This window comes from Dipteris shenzhenensis, chromosome 10 (assembly GCF_047967505.1).
Source record: "Dipteris shenzhenensis isolate YYH24624 ecotype China chromosome 10, Dip_SZ_1.0, whole genome shotgun sequence".
NCBI lineage: Eukaryota > Viridiplantae > Streptophyta > Polypodiopsida > Gleicheniales > Dipteridaceae > Dipteris > Dipteris shenzhenensis.
The window spans coordinates 24,069,524-24,088,007 of NC_141605.1; the positions used below are offsets into that span (position 1 = coordinate 24,069,524).

The 18,484-nt window shown below is 43.5% G+C and overlaps 1 pseudogene; it reads left to right on the top strand.

Annotated features, from left to right (window-relative positions):
- Window positions 1–267: 267 nt before the first annotated feature.
- On the top strand, window positions 268–16,155 carry LOC147897592 (uncharacterized; annotated as a pseudogene).
- The last annotated feature ends 2,329 nt before the right edge of the window (window positions 16,156–18,484 follow it).

Here is an 18,484-nt window from a genome sequence, read left to right on the forward strand (position 1 = left end):
TCTACTCATTGCGCCATCATCGAGCTTCTTGCAGCCTCCAAAGTAATCAAACGAGTAAACTTCTACCAAGGCTGGAATGATCCTGAAGACTGGAGTGAAATCTTGCGTATTTGCTTGTTAGTTCATGTGGACAAGCTTATGTTGGATAATTTCTTTTCAATCTCACTTCAATGATTCTTAGGAATCGGATATGGTTGGTAATGTTCCGTCATGCGTAGATCACGTAGAGCCACTATTTGGAGGATACTGGCAGAGCTACTACCAGACATGGAATCCTGGATTGTGGGAGGAGACTTCAACAATCTAGAGGCCATGGAGGACTAGCAAGGTGAGGGCCTAAGTTCACGGGCATTGCTTAAGCGGAGCAATTTGCTTGGGAGATGTTCTTATTCGTAGTGGGAGGGCGAGACAGTTGGAGGGATCCAGCCTTTCACCGGTGGCAGGGGAGCTTGGATTACTCATGGGGCTTTTGTTGGGAAGGAGGCAGACTTTTGGAGGAGATTGGACGGGTTCTATGTCAACTTGACACTAGACTTGGTGGTATAGTCACTTGCCCCTTGGTCTTGTGGGATTCCGGACTCTATCTTCACCAGAGAGGAGGTGCGCAATCGCATCACCAACCTATGGGACAGAGAGGGGATGATTGCAATGACATTGCGAAGTTGGTAGCACATACCCTCTCTGAGTCCAGGCAGGTTTGCTAGGAGGTGGCCCTATAGGTTCGACAGGAGTGGTGGGGGGGAGATAGAGCTCTTCGGAGAGACCTAGCCTCCATTCAACAACTTCAGTAGGCAGCGCCTAGTTCAGAGGAGCTCCGTCTTCAGGCCCTTCGGGCGAGGTCTATGATTGAGGAGACACTTTAGTGGTGCTCGGAGTTCTCATTCCACACTTCTCTGTCCTACTGGGCTAGGAAGGGCGACATGATGAGTAGAGAGTTCTTCAAGACTCATGGCTAGAGGGCAGCAGGGGACTAGGTTTGGAGTCTCAGGATGGCAAAGGGGCACATCTGCTTGAGCTAGGATGAGGTCATGGTAATGGCCATTGACTTCTATAGGACACTCTTTCAGTAGGAGGAGCAGCCAACCGCCCGCATTAGATGTTGTCACGAGGAGGTGTGGAGGCACACCCCCACCATAGTGCAGCCCAGTATGGGGGAGGCGCTTGTGGCACCATTCACCACAGCAGAGATGCAACCTTCCTTGAGGGTACCTTGGAGAGACTTAGGTTCCCATCTGTCTAGATTCAGGGCATCTTGGCTTTGTATATGATAGCTTCTAGCAAGGTCATCATTGGCGACAAGATGGGGGAAAGATTTCGTTTGGAGAGATCACTGAAGTAGGGCTGCCCACTTGCACCATATCTATTCCTCTTCTTCGCCGAGGCGATGGCTCATTTCCTTATGCAATGCCAATCCCCTAATCCTCGCATATGAAGGCCAATTTTGCTAAAAACTCTTCTTGTATAGTATGTCACAATAGGCCAGATACAACCTACCTTGCCTATGTATGTTCCATGGACGTATCTTCACCTAACTTTTAGTGGAAGCTACCTCTTTCTATTATTTGCCGGTAGATAAAACTTCACCTCCCTTCTCCTTCTTCTTCCTTTCCGATGGGAGACATCCCTGTATTTTGTGGGAGGATGGACGAGAATCCAAAAGAATACTTAGTGGCATTTAAATGCAAATGTGTCTCTTTGAATTTCTTGACTGAAGATCGTTGGTTAGTGATCTTACCTAGCTTTTTGGAGGGCCACACCCAAGTTTGGTATGAGAAGCAATCGAAGGCTACACGATAGAGTTGGCCAAGGCTGTCTGCAGCAATGGTGGAGCATTTCCAAACGGAGGTGGAATGCGAGAATGTTCATCAGTTGGTGGCAAACCTAGGACAGTCAGAGGGAGAGTCAGCGTGACGGTATGTGGACCATGTGACTGAGCTACTCGATCATCTAACTGCCATGCAACCAGATAACGAAGTGTTCTGAGCAGGAATGACCACTTATTTGTTGAGTTGCTTGACCAATGGAGCGTTAGATGAGTTCTGATTGAAGCTCAAGTATGAGGAGCCTACTACCATGGCACAAGCATAGGAGATTACTCAAAAGGTTGATAAGGTACTTTCTGACCCTGCTTCCAAGAAGAGCTTCAGCCCACCCTTCCCTCATCCATCCGCTCATCCTTATCCGTCTTCATCAGCTAGACCTCTCCACCATCCATCTCCTCCATATTCCCAACCGCCTCATCAAGATTTTCCTCCACCTACGATGCAGCCTCAACTCCAATCCTCTTTTCCCCAACCTTTTCCCCAAGCTCCAATACTTTCCATCCCTTCCCATCATGCATTCGGGGACCTAGCTATAAATGGGATTGTTAAAGCCTTCAATGATCTGCAATTAGAAGTAGTAAACATGAAGAATGGTGCCAATCGGTCTCCCCGTGATCGTGCCAATGTCGTTTGCCATGGATGTAATTAGAAAGGGCATTACAAAAATGAATGCCCAAATGGTCCACGATTGAATCTAAAAGAAATCTAGACTAGCGTGGTATACCAATCACGTGTCACTCAGCATCCTCTTGGATACTCTGAGCTTGATATCTCAACACTCCCCCTCAAGCTCACATCAATAGACATAAAACCAAGTGAGTTCCTAAACTGTTGGAACTTCTCTATACCCAAGGACTTGGTGAAGATGTCAGCCACTTGAATAGTAGTGCTGACATGCTGAAGGTCAATCCCACCTGCAATGACCTTCTCCCGTATGAAATGGTAATGGACCTCAATATGTTTGGTCTTGGCATGAAAAACCGGATTGCTAGAGAGCTTTATACTGCTCATGTTGTCACAATAAAGGACAACTGCATAATCCAGCACAATAACAAGAGAATGTAGGAGCATGCATAGCCAATCAATCTCACATGCCGCAAGTGCAGCTCCTTTGTACTCTGCCTCAGTGCTAGAAAGAGCAACAGTGGGTTGCTTCTTTGAGCTCCAGCTCACTACACCACTACCAAGTGTAAAGAAATAACCACTCGTGGATCTCCTGTCATAAGGGCTCCCAACCCAATCAACATCTGTATAGCCAGACAAATGCAAATCACTACCATAAGCATAAAACAAGCCATATTGAACAATGCTCTTCACATACCGCATAATCCATCTGACTGAATCCAAATGGGGCTTCCGTGGAGCCTGCATGAACTGACTAACCTACCCAACTGCATAACTGAGGTTTGGCCTCGTAATAGTCATGTACATCAAGCTCCCAACCATACATCTATGCATGGTAACATCATCTATCAACTCTCCCCCATCTTGTGTCAACTTCCCATTCACCTCCAAAGGCGTGGTGATGGGTTTGCAACCTGTCATGCCAAATCTAGACATGTCCAATGCATATTGCCTTTGCATAAGCCATATTCCATCTGTGGATCTAATGACCTCAATACCAAGGAAATAGTGCAACTCTCCCAAGTCTTTCATCTCAAACCTACTTCCAAGTTGTTGCTTGATTTCATAGATCTCAACAACACTATCACCTGTCAATATGAGATCATCCACATAAAGTACTAACACAATCATGCCATGGGCTAATTTCCTCACAAACAAAGAGGAATCGGTAGGTGAAACCTGAAATCCAATAGAAATAAGATAACCACTTATCTTTTCAAACCATTGCCTAGGTGCTTGCTTCAAGCCATACAATGCCTTCACCAATTTGCATATCTTCTGTGGATACTGTGGATGTACATAACCTTGTGGTTGCTCCATGTACACTTCCTCATGCAAATCACCATGTAAGAAGGCATTTTTAACATCCATCTGATGTAAAGACCAGCCCTTACTCGCTGCTAAAGCAATGACACACCTCACTGTACTCATCTTAGCAACAGTTTTGAAAGTCTCTTCATAGTCAATGCCATACTCTTGTGCATATCCCTTTGCAACAAGTCATACCTTGTACCTGCTCACACTTCCATCTGAGTTTCTTTTCACTTTGTAAACCCATTTGCAGCCAATGGGTTTCTTTCCTGCAGGCAAATCAACCAACTCCCATGTTTTGTTGGCATCTAAGGCATCCATCTCTTCGTCCATGGTAGACTCCCATTCTACATGACCCATAGCATCCTCAAATATTGCAGGCTCTGGCATCTCAAGTACCTTAACCATATAAGCATAATGTATGGCACTCAGCCCATCATATGTCAGCCTATCCACTGGGTATCATACCCTTGTGAATTTCCTAACACCAGGTGTAGTAACTTTGGGAATGCCAAGCTCCTCATCCAAGCTCATGTTTGAGTCACTTGACTCTCCCCCTGCACATGATGTACCACCCTGTTCTGCAATCTTTTCCTTGCCCTTCCCTGGGCTATTTGCATGGTCTGATCAACTCTTATTTGCTGAATTTCTCAGCCTACCACTCCATGGTGAAGTGGTAGAGCTAGAACTAGCCTCATTAGGCCCTGAAATAGTAACAGTCTTAGCGGTAGGATTCCTGTCAACATTCTCTACAGGCTTTCCATCATCAACTACTACAGGAGGCAATGCATACCAACTTGCAAGCTCATAAAAAACCACATCAGGGCTGATCCTTGGCTTGTGTGTCATGGGGTTATAGCATCTGTACCCCTTATGCTCCAATGAGTATCCCAAAAAAATACATTTCTCAGCCTTTGCATCCAACTTAGTCCGCAACTCATCTGGAACATGCACATAACATATGCAACCAAAAACCTTCAAATGTGATAGATCTGGCTTCTTGCCACTATATCTCTCCTCTGGTGTGACATTATGTACCGCTGCAGTCAGTGTGCGATTGATAATATACATGGCAGTAGACACTGCCTTGCCCCAAAACTCATTTGGTATCTATCTCTCATTCATGAGAGCTCTAGCAACTTCTGCAATATGACGATTCTTTCTCTCTGCCACACCATTTTGTTGGGGTGTATACCTGCAAGATTTGTGCCTTACAATACCATTCCTCTTTAGAAAATCTGAAAATGCATGTGAGGTATATTCTCCCCCATTATCAGATTGTAGGCATTTGATCTGTAGACCTGTCTCCTTCTCAACCATGGCTTTGAATTCTTGAAAGTATTCAAACACCTTAGACTTTGCCTTCATGAAGTATACCCAAACTTTGCGACTGTAATCATCAATGAAAGTCACAAAATAATAACATCCACCTATGGTCATAGTGTCTGCAGTCCACACATCACTGTGAATAATCTCTAGAGGCTTGCTGCTCTCTATCTCATGATGCATAAATCTATGCCTTGCTTGCTTTCCAAATTGACAAGCTGCACACACTTTCACTATGGCATTGTCCTTAAACTTGGGTAGCCCTGTCACAACACCACTAGATTGCATAGATTTCAGCCTCTGCATGTTTGCATGTCCAATCCGCTTATGCCAAATATCTATGTCATTTATCACCCTTGAACCATCAACATACATAGCAGTGTCTGCACTAGGCATAGTCACATCCGAAGTGAATAATCTGCCTTTCTTCTCCCCCTTGGTCACAAGTTTGCATTTGTTTCGCAAATCTTCCACAAATACTCCATGAGAATTAAACCGTACTTGCAACCCTTGGTCAACCATTTGACCTACAGACACAAGGTTCTTGGTGATCGTAGGCACATGCAACACATCTTCCAAATGCTTGACTTTTCCATCCTGCATCACAAGTGGTACTCTACCCATATGCTCAATATGGTGGACTGTATCGTCACCTATCTCAACATAACCAGGTGTACGCATTGCATCCAATTCTTTAAACCAATTCCCACGGCTGGTCATGTGATTTGATGCACCTGAGTCCACATACCATACATTATCACGCATATCATCCTGCATAGTAGTAGAGTGCATGTTATGTTGCATAGCAAACAACTTTTCTAAACGATCATCATGACTGCTAGATGCATAGTTACCATGTTGTAACTTTCCACTTCTGATATCTGCTTGTTTTTTATAACAGTCCTTAGCATAATGACCACTTTTTCCACAATAAAAACAATCTCTTGAGTCATTAGAAGATGCAAATCGTCTTCCATGTCCTCGTGCAAGCCTTGCATCATTATTTGCATTACGTGCATAGCCATCATTATTATTTCTCCCCTTGCCTCTGCCATAGCAACCGCAGCCACGTCCGCGACTGCGATTGGAGTAAAAGGCATGTTCTTCATTTTTGTTGGATGAGCTATCAGCTCCAATACGAAGTTCTTCACTGATCAACATGGCAACCAGGTCATTGAAAGATGGAAATGTCTCACGAATGCCAATAGATGTCTGAAAGGATTTATAGTCCTTACCAAGACCATTCAAAACAACCAACACCATATCTTCATCTTCCACTATAACACCAATAGATTCCAGCTTTTCAACAATACTTTTCACTTTCAGAACATAGTCATTAATGCTAAGATTCCCCTTCTTAACATTACTCAATTCTTGCTTCAATTGCAAATTGCATGCAAGAGTTGTAGTACCATACAACTTCACAAGTGTATCCCAGGCATCCTTGGCATTTGTGCATTCTTGAATATGACCAATCATGGCATCTGAAATGCAAACACTGAGCCAATGCAAGACTCTGCATGTCTTCTAATGCCATTCCTTATATGCTTTTATTTGTGCCACATTTGCATTTTGCACTGGCAAATGTGGCTCTTCATCATTGCCAGTCACGATATCCCATACTCCCTTTCCCATTAGGAAGTTTGTCATACGAAATCTCCATGCCTGGAAGTCGCTTTTATCCAACTTCTCACCCATAATTTGAGTGATATTATCTGACATCTTGCCTTAAATGAGCTTCAAAACTGTGTACCTACACCTGCACTAGCTACCACTATGTTCATGGAAAACAATAGATGTAGAAGGTTGTACACATGAAACAACACTTACAATTTTACACTATTTTGCACAATGCAACAGCTACAGCAAATGTCGATGGTGAATGTATGAACATCCACACATAAGAATGTAAACACAAGGATTACACTTTAAAAATGCGTCTCTTTGTCGAAGAAGCCCGTCTTCAAACACGCCTTCCAAAAATAGCAAGTTTCTCGAATTGCCTGATTTCTACTCGCGGGGCCCGAAACACGCCCGAAACAAAATTCCGGCCGCAGAAATTTTGTTAGAACAAAGTTCTAATAGCTCACCTCTGTATATACTTCCTTCTCCGAGAAGGACGTCTCAATCCGAGACAATTTGGTTTTTCAGCTCACCACGGAGGGGTTGCTCTCCCAGGTACTGCTTCCTTGCTCTTCTCTCTTCCTCAGCCAACAAGCTCTGATACCATGTAAACGAGGGAGGGTGATCTAGGTGAGGAGAGAGAGGATAGAGTACACAAGTAGTGGAGGCAACAACAACTACTACTATCTCATTCACATACCAACATGATAAAACCCTACATCTACTATGACTAGCATAATGGAGTCATATGCTAAGTCCAAGCCATAAGTCCTACCACACCATACATGGATAAAAGAAATCTAGACTAGCATGGTATACCAACCACGTGTCACCCGGCATCCTCCTGGATACGACGGGACTCTAAGCTTGATATCTCAACAAAAAAGGAAATTCCTCATGGTTAGAAAGTTATGGTTCCAAGGGCTTCACCATATAAGCAATATCCCCCCAATTAAATCACCAACCCCTAGCTAGCCCAGTGGCAATGTAGAATTTTGACATTTGGGAGGTCATGGGTTCAAATCCCACTCCTCTTTAAATCCTTCTACTTAAATATATATGTAGCTATATATATTAAAGGAGAGGAGAGGAGAGGAGAGGAGAGGAGAAAGAGAAGCAGAAGGAGAAGGAGAAGGAGAAGATAGTGAGGTGAAAGGAGGGGGTGTAGAAATTGGCTGGAATTTTTTCCTGCAGTAGATCCATGCACACAGTCGCAGTTGCATGGCATAGAGCAGTCTCGAATACGCACTTGCGCAGTATAGAGCAGCCCTGAATACGCAGGCAAGGTTGTAGTCACGTGGTCACCTCACACAGTCATAAGAATGTAGTTGTTGCACTACGCTTTAGCTAGCCGGACTACTGCAATCACAGTCCCGCACTTCATAGTCGCAGGAGATGTTTTCCCCTTTTCAATGTTGCTAGCCATGGAGATTATGCATCTTAATAGCCACACCAAAAATGTGAATGCACAACGATGTGGTGGCATTGTTGCAAACATACACATTGGGGATGCCGTAATGCATCATGGCGTACGTGGAGCTGTCAATTTCGAATTACAATGGAAGAGGAAGAGAGGGACGAAACATGATACAAATGTAAAAATAGGAGGTGACTCAAAGGATATTCACAACAAAAGGGTAATGGTGTGAAACTACATTCATAGAGAAGGGTGGCTCATGTACAATGGAAAGGGAAGGAAGGAATACAAGTGACGTGAAGTAAGGGAGCATTCTATGTGGATGAAGGAAAACAAGTGAGGGAGAGGGCATCAAAGGAAATGGATATGGACTAAGGAGGTGGAAAGGAGCATAGCTACAAGTGGAAGGTTGGGTGTCAAATGAGAAGTGTGTGTCCATTACAAAGAAAAGAGCCTTCTTAAATAGGCAAGGTGAGGTTGTAACCCCCAAATAAAATAATGCTACTTTTCCAAGTTTATCTTCTTCCAAGCCCATAGTCGGCCGCACCATGAATTGTAAGCGACAATAGTTGGGCTTCTTTTTTCCTATGCTCCAAACCATATCTTAGCCCCTTTGATTTGATCCTCTTTATTTTATATTTTGGATGGGTTGGTAGAAAGATGCTGTGCCACCTCAATCCCTCTTTCCTAATATTTTAAGTACCTTGGCCCATGGGTGACTCATGATTCTTGTCCTCCCAAATTATTTATTATTATTGGACCATAGAGTAGCTTCCTTCCCATTAAATGTGGGTGAGGTGCAGGCATGACCCATTCAAGATGCTCCTCCATCTCATCACATTTATGTATATTATAATGCACACACCTTAACCTATATGCATAATTGAAAAGATGCTTGCCTACATGGAGGGTGGCACATGGAGCTCCTTGCCACCTCAACCACGGAGCCATAGACATGTATTATAATATGAGACTAGTGCCACACATGCATTCACACACTTACTTATTACATTTACAAGAGTTCATTTTTTTGGTTAACAACACCAACTCTCTCTCTCTCTCTCTCTCTCTCTCTCTCTCTGTGTATAAATATATATTCAAAAGAAAAAGCAAAGGGCTATATATCTCAATAAATAAAGTTTTCGCTTAGCTTGAATGTGTTTTGCTTTTTTCAATGTGCCATGATTAGATCCTCTAATCTAGCATTAAATACCACTTATCAGATATTTATCTTTTTTAGTAGCACCCCACACCCCTCCTCTCCTCCCTTGTACTTGTCAATTGCTTGACTCTTATTTCTTCCATCTTTCAATCTATTAGCAGTAGCCCCCCTGCCCCCCCCCCCCCCCCCTCTCTCTCTCTCTCTCTCTCTCTCTCTCTATCTATGTATCCGTAGAAACATTTCAGTCAAGTCTCTCTAAACTAGTTTCACCAGTCTTGAGATGGCAGGGAGTGGATGCATCGACGTGAATGAAGTGTGGATCTATGTGAACTCCTTCCCATTGGAGCCAATTGTACGTCATGCAACCAAGTGGAACTGTGTTGCTGAGTGAGGATGATTTGAAGATAGGTAAGGATATTTGTATGATGGCGCTCACACATAACAATGGACAAATACAAACTACCTTGATGAAAGCCATCGGTGCACATGGATCAAGCAAGGTTTACATGCTCAAGGCGGAGGTGTGTAAGGACTATGTGCTAGAGAGAGGAAAGGCAATGGGTGAGCGCGACACACCCACTATAGATCTGACATGTAGTCCAAGAGACATTGGTCACACAACAAGCAATTTCATTCCATTGGCTCGTGCGAGAGGAAATGTAGCATTGGTTGAAGACACACACACGATATATCTCACATGTACTCTAGTCAGCCATGCTCCAAGTTCAAGCAATGCCAAAACACAAAAGGACTTTACAAACACTGTATTATTGGAGGATGATGATGAGGTAGTGGCAACAAAGGATGAGAATTATGCAGTGGTTGGCATGGTGACATATATAAGGTCTATTGGGGGGCGACATCGTACGTTGCACAAGCTATTGGAGAATTGCACTCGAGTGGAGAAAGTGCTTGAGGTGCCTCCAGTGTACAATGGGAATGTTGCTTTTGAGCTACCACCCTCACTGAATGGCGCAACACCGATGGATGGTATGGAGCAAAAGTATGATAGCCATTGTTGGACAAAACCATCATCAATAACAATGACATTTCTAGGTACATTTCGACGTAGCAAGTGTGTAGGGGAGCTGGAGTGTCCTAACATGCGTTGCTTCGGAAGGACATTTAACAATTTGCCAAACCGTGCTTCATGGACAAGTCAATTCAAGTCTTCATTTAAAACATATTTTTTGGTCCATAAACCTCTCTTGTTCCACAAACTATAATGTCATTGTGATTGTAGGCAAGAAAAATGAATAGCATCATTCCTTGTGTTGGAATGTCTGTCACTAGCATAGGGAGATTGTCATGCTTTTACTGCAAGAGAACTCCCATTCTGCGGAAAAAATGTGATTGTGTGGCATACTACATCATGTCTACCCCTGAAATGACAACATTGTTTATTCACGTTGGCATGCATGATGTTCAAAGAGGAGATGGACAAGGTGGACACATCATCCCTCATGCTAGAGGAATGTGAGAAGGAAAAGGATAAAGCATTGCAGCTGGTAGAGGACAAGGTGAAGGCCTCAAAGGAAAGATTATGATGAAGGACAAGCTCAGTATGTTGGGATCAGCAAAGATGACTCTAGAGAAGTAAGTTCATGGGCCCCTTTTATTTGGCCTACAATGTTTGTATGATGTAGTCATTGAGGCTAAGCAAATAACAATTTTTCTAATGGCAAGAAAAAGGACGTCTTGCAAGTGTTGGCTAGCGATGCCACACTACAGCTGGATCTTGGCATGCCAAGAGACAATAAGGAGTGGAGACGATACATATCATCCAAAGAGACCTATTGGTCTCAAATGATGGACCATGTGTGTGAGTTGATTGAGGAAGTTGATCCACATGTCGATGCAATTATCACACAATTTCCACATGATGCAATGAAGTATTTTAGAGCCTATTGCCAACTACATTTCCACGACACATTGTGGGAAATAGTAGCAGACATTAAGAACTCAGTATTGACATCACCCATAAGCATACTCTTCTGTGCTGGGTTAGACGATGGTTTTTGTTGGTTCTGAGATGAGGTTTCAATAGGTTCCTTGGGTGTTCTAACCTTCGGCGTTCTTTTCTTACCTCCCTCTCCTTTCTCCTTTTGCTCTTTTGAAGATGACTCTTCCATCTTCAGGGATCCCAGTGGAATCATGATCTCTTCCATCCTTCTACCCCAGTCTTCTGTGAACTTGTGATCGACCATGGTTTCCTGGACATATCTCAACCATTGAAGGTCAGATTCCACATGTGCTACCCCATCGTCACCCATTTTTGCTGTGGTGTAAGAAGGAGTTGGTATCATGTTTCTTTGCTTAACATGCTGTAAGTTTGGCTTTACTGGTAGTGCACCGTTAAGCTTCTTTTCGTGTTTGACTAGGTTGATCATGCGGAGCGGGACTATTGTTCCCTATGAGTCGCTCTCACCCTTCACCATGTGAGTTCCTCATTTCTCAGGTAAATCGACGGTTGCAAGTAAATGCATCCAATTATGCGAGTACTCCAGTTCAGGTAGAGATGCATACCACGTTTCATCCGCATCACCTCCCACCATCTTCTCATTTGCCGCTTCGAACTGATTGACAGTTGTTGTCCTAGAAGGTGTTCGGCAGCAAACAAGTTGCCACCTAGTGGACGAGACTTCCACGTCGTTATGGTCACTGAAGTATCCTTCCTGAGATAGAGCGTGTTGGATGACCAATCATGCACTACTCCTGCTGTTCTCAGGAACGGTCTTCCTAAAATGATGTCGTATGAGTCAATTGGATTCTTAAGTCCATTACTACAAACCAGACGTGATAGGTGATGCCAAAGGTTTTGACCTTTAGATCCTTTACAACCCCCACTGGCCTTGTAGTGGTTCCATCAGCCAACTTGACTACTAACGAAGTTTTCTCCAAGTGCGGGCTTGCCCATTTTTCCCAACATTGCTTCGTCATTATGCTCACTCCGGCACCACCATCCAGGATGGCTTCCAGCTTCCTTTGATGATAAGATACTGGAATGATAGCATTGGAGTCATCACTCTCAAAATATTGGCCTAACTTGTTGATAGGCACCATTGGTGTATCATCTCCGGAGTTTGACTCCTCCTTTGTCCAATTCTCATCATGAGCTCCCGTCATTGAGTCGAGGTGTCCGTTCATCCAGTCTGACAAGTCATGCCATAATGTCGGGTTTCCCCTTAACAGTGAAGCAATAGGCATCTTGACTTCCGTGGATAGGAATGCAGCAAGTCCTGCAACATCCCTAGGTCCATCTAGCACTGTAATGCCATCAGACTGTCTATCTAGGTTATCATGAAGTTTGTGTAGACCCTCACATCTCAATCTTCCCATAGCCGGATCCTCATCAAACATACGATCCATTAGCAGAGGTTCGTCATTTGTCATTCGGTCTTCGTTCAATTCTGCTATGATGGAAGCTACTTTGACTGGTGCTCTATACGTTGGGTAAATTTGGTGTTTTGGAAACTTAATGTCAGCTGGCACTCTGGATTCCTCCTTTGTCGTTTGACATTCTTCTACAAGAGCCTTGGCCTTCACCAAATTTTCCTTTTCCTGGATAGGATTAGGATATTCGTGAAATCCACTTGGTGTATTTGGTCTGGGCTCTGTTATTTGTTCTTCTTTCAGACCTTCCACTCCATTACCTCTTTGATTAGATTTTCCTTCTGAGCTTCCCATGGTCTCAGAGATTGCTACCGTGGCCGTGTCCTCATCGGACCCATTCTGCACTATCACTTTGTCCTTGCCCTTACCCACTTTGATCGCTTGCTTTCTGGTTGGGTTATTCTGGGGTTTCGGATTCTGTGACGTTCCAGCTTGACTTTCTCTCTCTCTTTTGCGCAACTCTCGCGTGATTGCCTTGGCTTGCATGCGAGTAATCGCGTTTAAGGACACTTGAGCAATGCGTCCGCATTCAATCCCTAACAAGTTAAGGCTTGTCGTTCTAGGGTTTGAAGCATCGACAGGTGCTCTTCACATCGAACAATCTTTGTACAGATGGTCTATACCACAGCCACTGCACAATGGAATGTTGGTAGTGATTGCAGTCGTAACTAGCGGTGCATTGTTGTGCCTGTATGGACAATCCTTGTAATAATGAGGCCCTGCGCATCCATAACATTGGACAGTTTGTCCCGCTTGCGCCTTTTGTGGACACTCATTTGCCTTGTGTGGTCCATTGCACTTGTAGCATTGGATTGGTGGTCTAGCATTTGTGTTTGTGTTTAGGGAAGATCATGGAAGACTTTACACGTATGAACATGCTCAAATATTGTTGTTGTGTAAGGTAGTGTCCTCTAAATGTGTCACTATTCCTTCTCAATCTAGGCAAGAAAGGGTTCCTTTCATATCCCCAACATGTTTCTGCTTAGTCGACGAAAGGAGCTATTTAGGCCTAAGAGTCATTGTGTATGCTGCCGAATTCCTCCATCACTAGCTACATTGAGGGTACCAAGGACTGTTTGGGGAGTAAATTTGTGTCTGATCAACTAAGGGGGAGGTTGGCCTATAGTTACACCAAAACATGTTTTAGAGGCCTCCAAATCTTGATCATTTTAGAAAAGTGACATCCCCAAAATGTGTTTTTGGGGCATGTCATGCGGACGTGAGTCTGTGAGCATTTAATTCATAGAAACTCATGAGAAACCGATAAACCATGTGAACTAGTGGGGTCCAATCTTGTGTAAAGAAAGGAGCACAATTGGTGCAAATGTGTGAGCACAATTCCCTTGACATTAATTAATGATTCCAACCGGTTTGGTAGGGTGGTAAATGGAAAGATGCAATTAAAAATGATATTCTAGGATATTGGATTTATAGCAAAAATCATTTCCAACAAGGACCAGGAAAAGCAATTTGCATGTCTCTTGACGAAAAGCACTTATGGGAGATGCGTAAATCAATAGGGCACACATCTTTTTGATAAAAAGCACTAATTGGTAATCATCTCTTTGAAAGGGTGCTCAGCTTTTTGCTAAAGGTGGGTCCCAAGATGATGTTCATAACAAAATCATACATCTTCATGGATATGGGAAAAGCAGTGGCGAAAAAAAGCTTGATAGACTTCATAAAAAGGGGTCTCATAGTAGGGTGCACTTAGGATCATCATCTATAGGAGATTATGCTACTATCAGGATTGCTTGGGGATTCTAGTCAGAAGTTTGCACATCAATGTACTATTCGAAAGTATTTTGTTGTTGAATCTTGTGCATATAGGAGCTATACATTGGGTTGTTTTGCTGTAGGATTGATTGAAACATGTGATCTCATTTGTTGAGGCTATTGGGGAGCTTGGTGCATCCTTTTTTGGGAGTTTCTAAGTGGATGTTTGGTTGTATGGCCTACTTTTATGTATTTCTATCACGAGGACTCTCTAGTCTTTGGGTGTATTTAGTTCTTGAACCCTGATCCAAGCTTGAGAACTAAATTCTGGCAATCTGCTTGAAGTCGAGTATCTTGTGCAATATATAACCATGGGTGAATAGTTGGATGGTCCGATGGGAATCGATGCTCTAGTTGAATCTTCATTGTATTTGTTCATTGAATTAATAAAGTAAAGAAATAGCACAAGGGGCATCAGTTGTTGGGGCCAACCGTGGTGTGCAGTCTGAAGGGGAGTAATCTAGTTCTCTAATGCAATTTACATTCTTTTGGTGATCATTTCATTTGCTAGAATTTATTGTGGTTGCATGTGATTTTACCCCCTTTTAAGGTAAAGGATTGTTTCTTGGTTTTGTTGCGAGATCCACCATCTTTCTTAAGAAGGTGAGTTCAATGTTGTTCGGGGAGAAGATACATGAGGCTAGACAACAAAGAAGACATCAAATTTAGCATGTATTGTGGTTATGGCTACTTGTAGAGAGAGATCTCTACTTGACTCTAAATACAAATAATATAATAATGATAATAATAATAAGAAGAAGAAGAAGAAGAAGAGGACCTAACAGTTCCTTTGACTAAAAATTTAGCTCGCAATGATTTGTGGGATCATTGTGAGGAAGTGGTATACGGTTATAGATGTGACTCAAATCAAAGACCCAGTCATATGTGGCCTAGGTTTGAGTATTCTTATAAAAAAGAAGCCCTAATCCTATTTTGCGATTGATAGATAGGATGGCTACAATGAGGAGGCAATTAGACCACGACAGCATGTAGATGAGGATACTGAGCAAGAGGAAACATTGCAAGCCTAGTTCTTTAGTTTCATGACTATGCTTAATTAGTTGCAACAGAATCCACTCTTTTTGAGAATGATGATGTAGTCGTCCCAATCAAACAAGAGGAGAGTATTGATAAACCATCGCTCCTGCAAGCTTCGCCTACCTCCCTGCCACATTTAGCCCCCATCTTGCAGTCGGAGTGGGAGTCCTTTCTATACACGGCCAGAGGGAGGGGCAGCTGAAGAGAGCCTTTCTTCTACAGATGGCCAGGGAGCCTGGATTTTTCTTGGGGGTACAGGAGGGAGGGCAGCAGACTCCTGGAGCGGTTGGATCGCTTCTATGTCAGTGATTAGGTGATAGGCAGAGGTGGAGCTTCAAGGGTGGTTCCAGGGACAACACTTTCCGATCATGCTCCCGTCATCATATCTTTGGACACAGCTACTCACTCCTTACCCCCCTGCACTTGTAGGATTCCAGACTCCATCTACACTAGGGTAGAGGTCCATAATAGGATAGTGGACCTGTGGAATCGGGAGTGGGACCCCATTGGGGATATGGTGGAACAGGTGTCACAAGCTCTTGCCAAGTCTAGCAGCATCTACCAAGAGGAGACGGTTCAGGTCAGGCAGCAATGGTGGGCGAAGGAGAGGGGCCTTAGGAGAGACCTCACCTCGATTCAGCGTATGCAGTAATCCTCTCTAAGTTCTAGGAGCTCAGGCTTCAGGAGGTTAGAGCACGTGCCATGCTAGAGGAGGTCACCCAACGACGCTTAGAGTTCTTATTCCATGCTTCCAAGTCCTTTTGGGCTAGGAAAGGTGACAAGATGTGCAGAGAGTTCTTCAGGACTCATGGCTAGAGGTCAGTAGGGGAGTATATCCACTCTCTTAGGGCGTAGGATGGCAACATCAGGATAGGTCCCGAGGAGGTCATGGACTTGGCGATAGATTTTTACGGGACCCTTTTTCAGCAGGAACCCCCAAACACTCAAGCTTGTCACTGCAGGGAGGAGGTGTGAAGAGACACGCAGAGACAGATGTAGAAGCCATGACCCAACATCTAGTTTGGGAGATCATCGGGAGCATTGTGGGCTGGCACATTTGGACCTCCAAATGCTCACAGACTCTAGGAGACCAGGCATCTACTGTGACTCAAACCCTAGCTGACACCTGGAGCACGATCATTCACACGCTTAAGGATCAGTGGGATCAAATTCAGGGAGACTCTCGGGCAGGGAAGGAAAAGAGACGTCGCTTCCTTCGTGACTGGGATCATTAGGAGCTATTCTTCCACAATTCTACTCAGAGTCTTCAGTGGCGATACTTGTCCTCGTTGTGGCTATTTGTCCACACATAACTAATTACGCCATGAGAGGCTTGTATTTCTGTTTGTGAGTTTATCTTGGGCTACATCCGCTTTGTGATTGCAGCCCATCGGCCATAAGGCCTTCTTGTACTCTCATTTTCAAGTAATATAACTAGCACTACTTTTTGCCCCAAAAAAAAAGCAAGAGGAGAGTTGAGTTTGCACAAAAGGAACCACTTAAGAAGAGAGCACGTGATGATTTTGTGCCATAGCGTGATAGAGAGGCAATTATTGCAAATTTTATTGGCCAGAGTAATCAAGTTCAACAATCGGTAGCACCATAAATAAATGTACCAAGAAACATTGTAGTAGAATTCAATGCAGAGCCATTGCTAGTACCTTCCCTCATGAACAAACAAAGCCATTTTGGTGGTGGATCAGTATTTGATACTATGAACAATCCACAAACATCCAAGCGGAATGCGCCAGCTAGTCGATTGGCAGGTTTTCAACCAACTACAAATCAAAATCCCATGTATGCTACAACTAGAGGGACTTCTGATGTGCAAACTAGTGCGGTGCTACGTAATGCACAAGGACTTGGAGCTGATTTGCCACTTGCTAGTGGTAATGGTTTAGGCATTAGGGGGCATCAACCTTCATGGCATGTTCCTTTCTCACATAATCTTGAGTATGACAATTCAAAACCTAAGGGTAGGCAGAAAGATAACAAAGAGTGTGGCTCGACAATGAAATTTGATGTTTTCCATGGTGCTACGGACAAGTTGAAAGCTCTCATGTTTTTGCAGCAGTTTGATACAACTAATGCATGAGGTAATTTCACTAAGGTATCCAAAATTCGAAAGGCTACAATTTTTCTCAAGGGACATGCTCTGCAATGGTGGACTTCTATCTTATGAAGGATCAAGCACCTACCTCACAGGTGGAATTCAAGCAGGAATTCTCAATAGCCTAGCTCACTCCAACTTTTGAGGCAGATGTGATGGCTACCTAGAATAAGTTGGAGTCATATAACTGCATAGATCTAAATGAGTACACATATGAATTTTGGGATGCATAACTTCTTGTGATAATCATGAGGTGTCCTTGTCAGAGCAGATTGAGAAATATTGTTGTCACAGTTTACCAAAGGAGCTATGTGATTTCTCTATGAAGTCTATTGTCTCCAATATGGTTAAGCTTATTGACAGAGCAAGAATAGCATATGCACTTTTGCAAGGACGAGTTTTTGGCTTTAGAGTCCATTCACACCCCGAGTTTAACAAGCCATAATTTCATAGGTTTGGAATTGAGAGAATGGCTAATAGAGGGAAAGCGGCATTTGTGACAAGATAATGGTACAACAAGAAGGAATCAGCTTACAAGACACATGAGGAAAAGAAGACTTTGTTCCACGCTAGGAATGTTTTGAGTGTGAAGGACACATTGCACATGATTGTCCACATAGGAAGAAGGTGGAGCATGGAGATAAGAAGTCAAAACATGGTGACAAAAAGGATGATCCAAAAGGAAAGAAGTCACGACCCTCAGTCATGGACTGATGTCTGATGTGATTAGTGAGAAGCAACCGAATGATGATGCAAAGTTGATGAAAGCATGAGGTAAGATACGTGATCAGACGGATTTGCTCTTAAACCAAAGCATTCATATGTTATGACCAAAAAACTAAAAGAAAAAAGATTACAACTTCCTCCACACATTATATGCT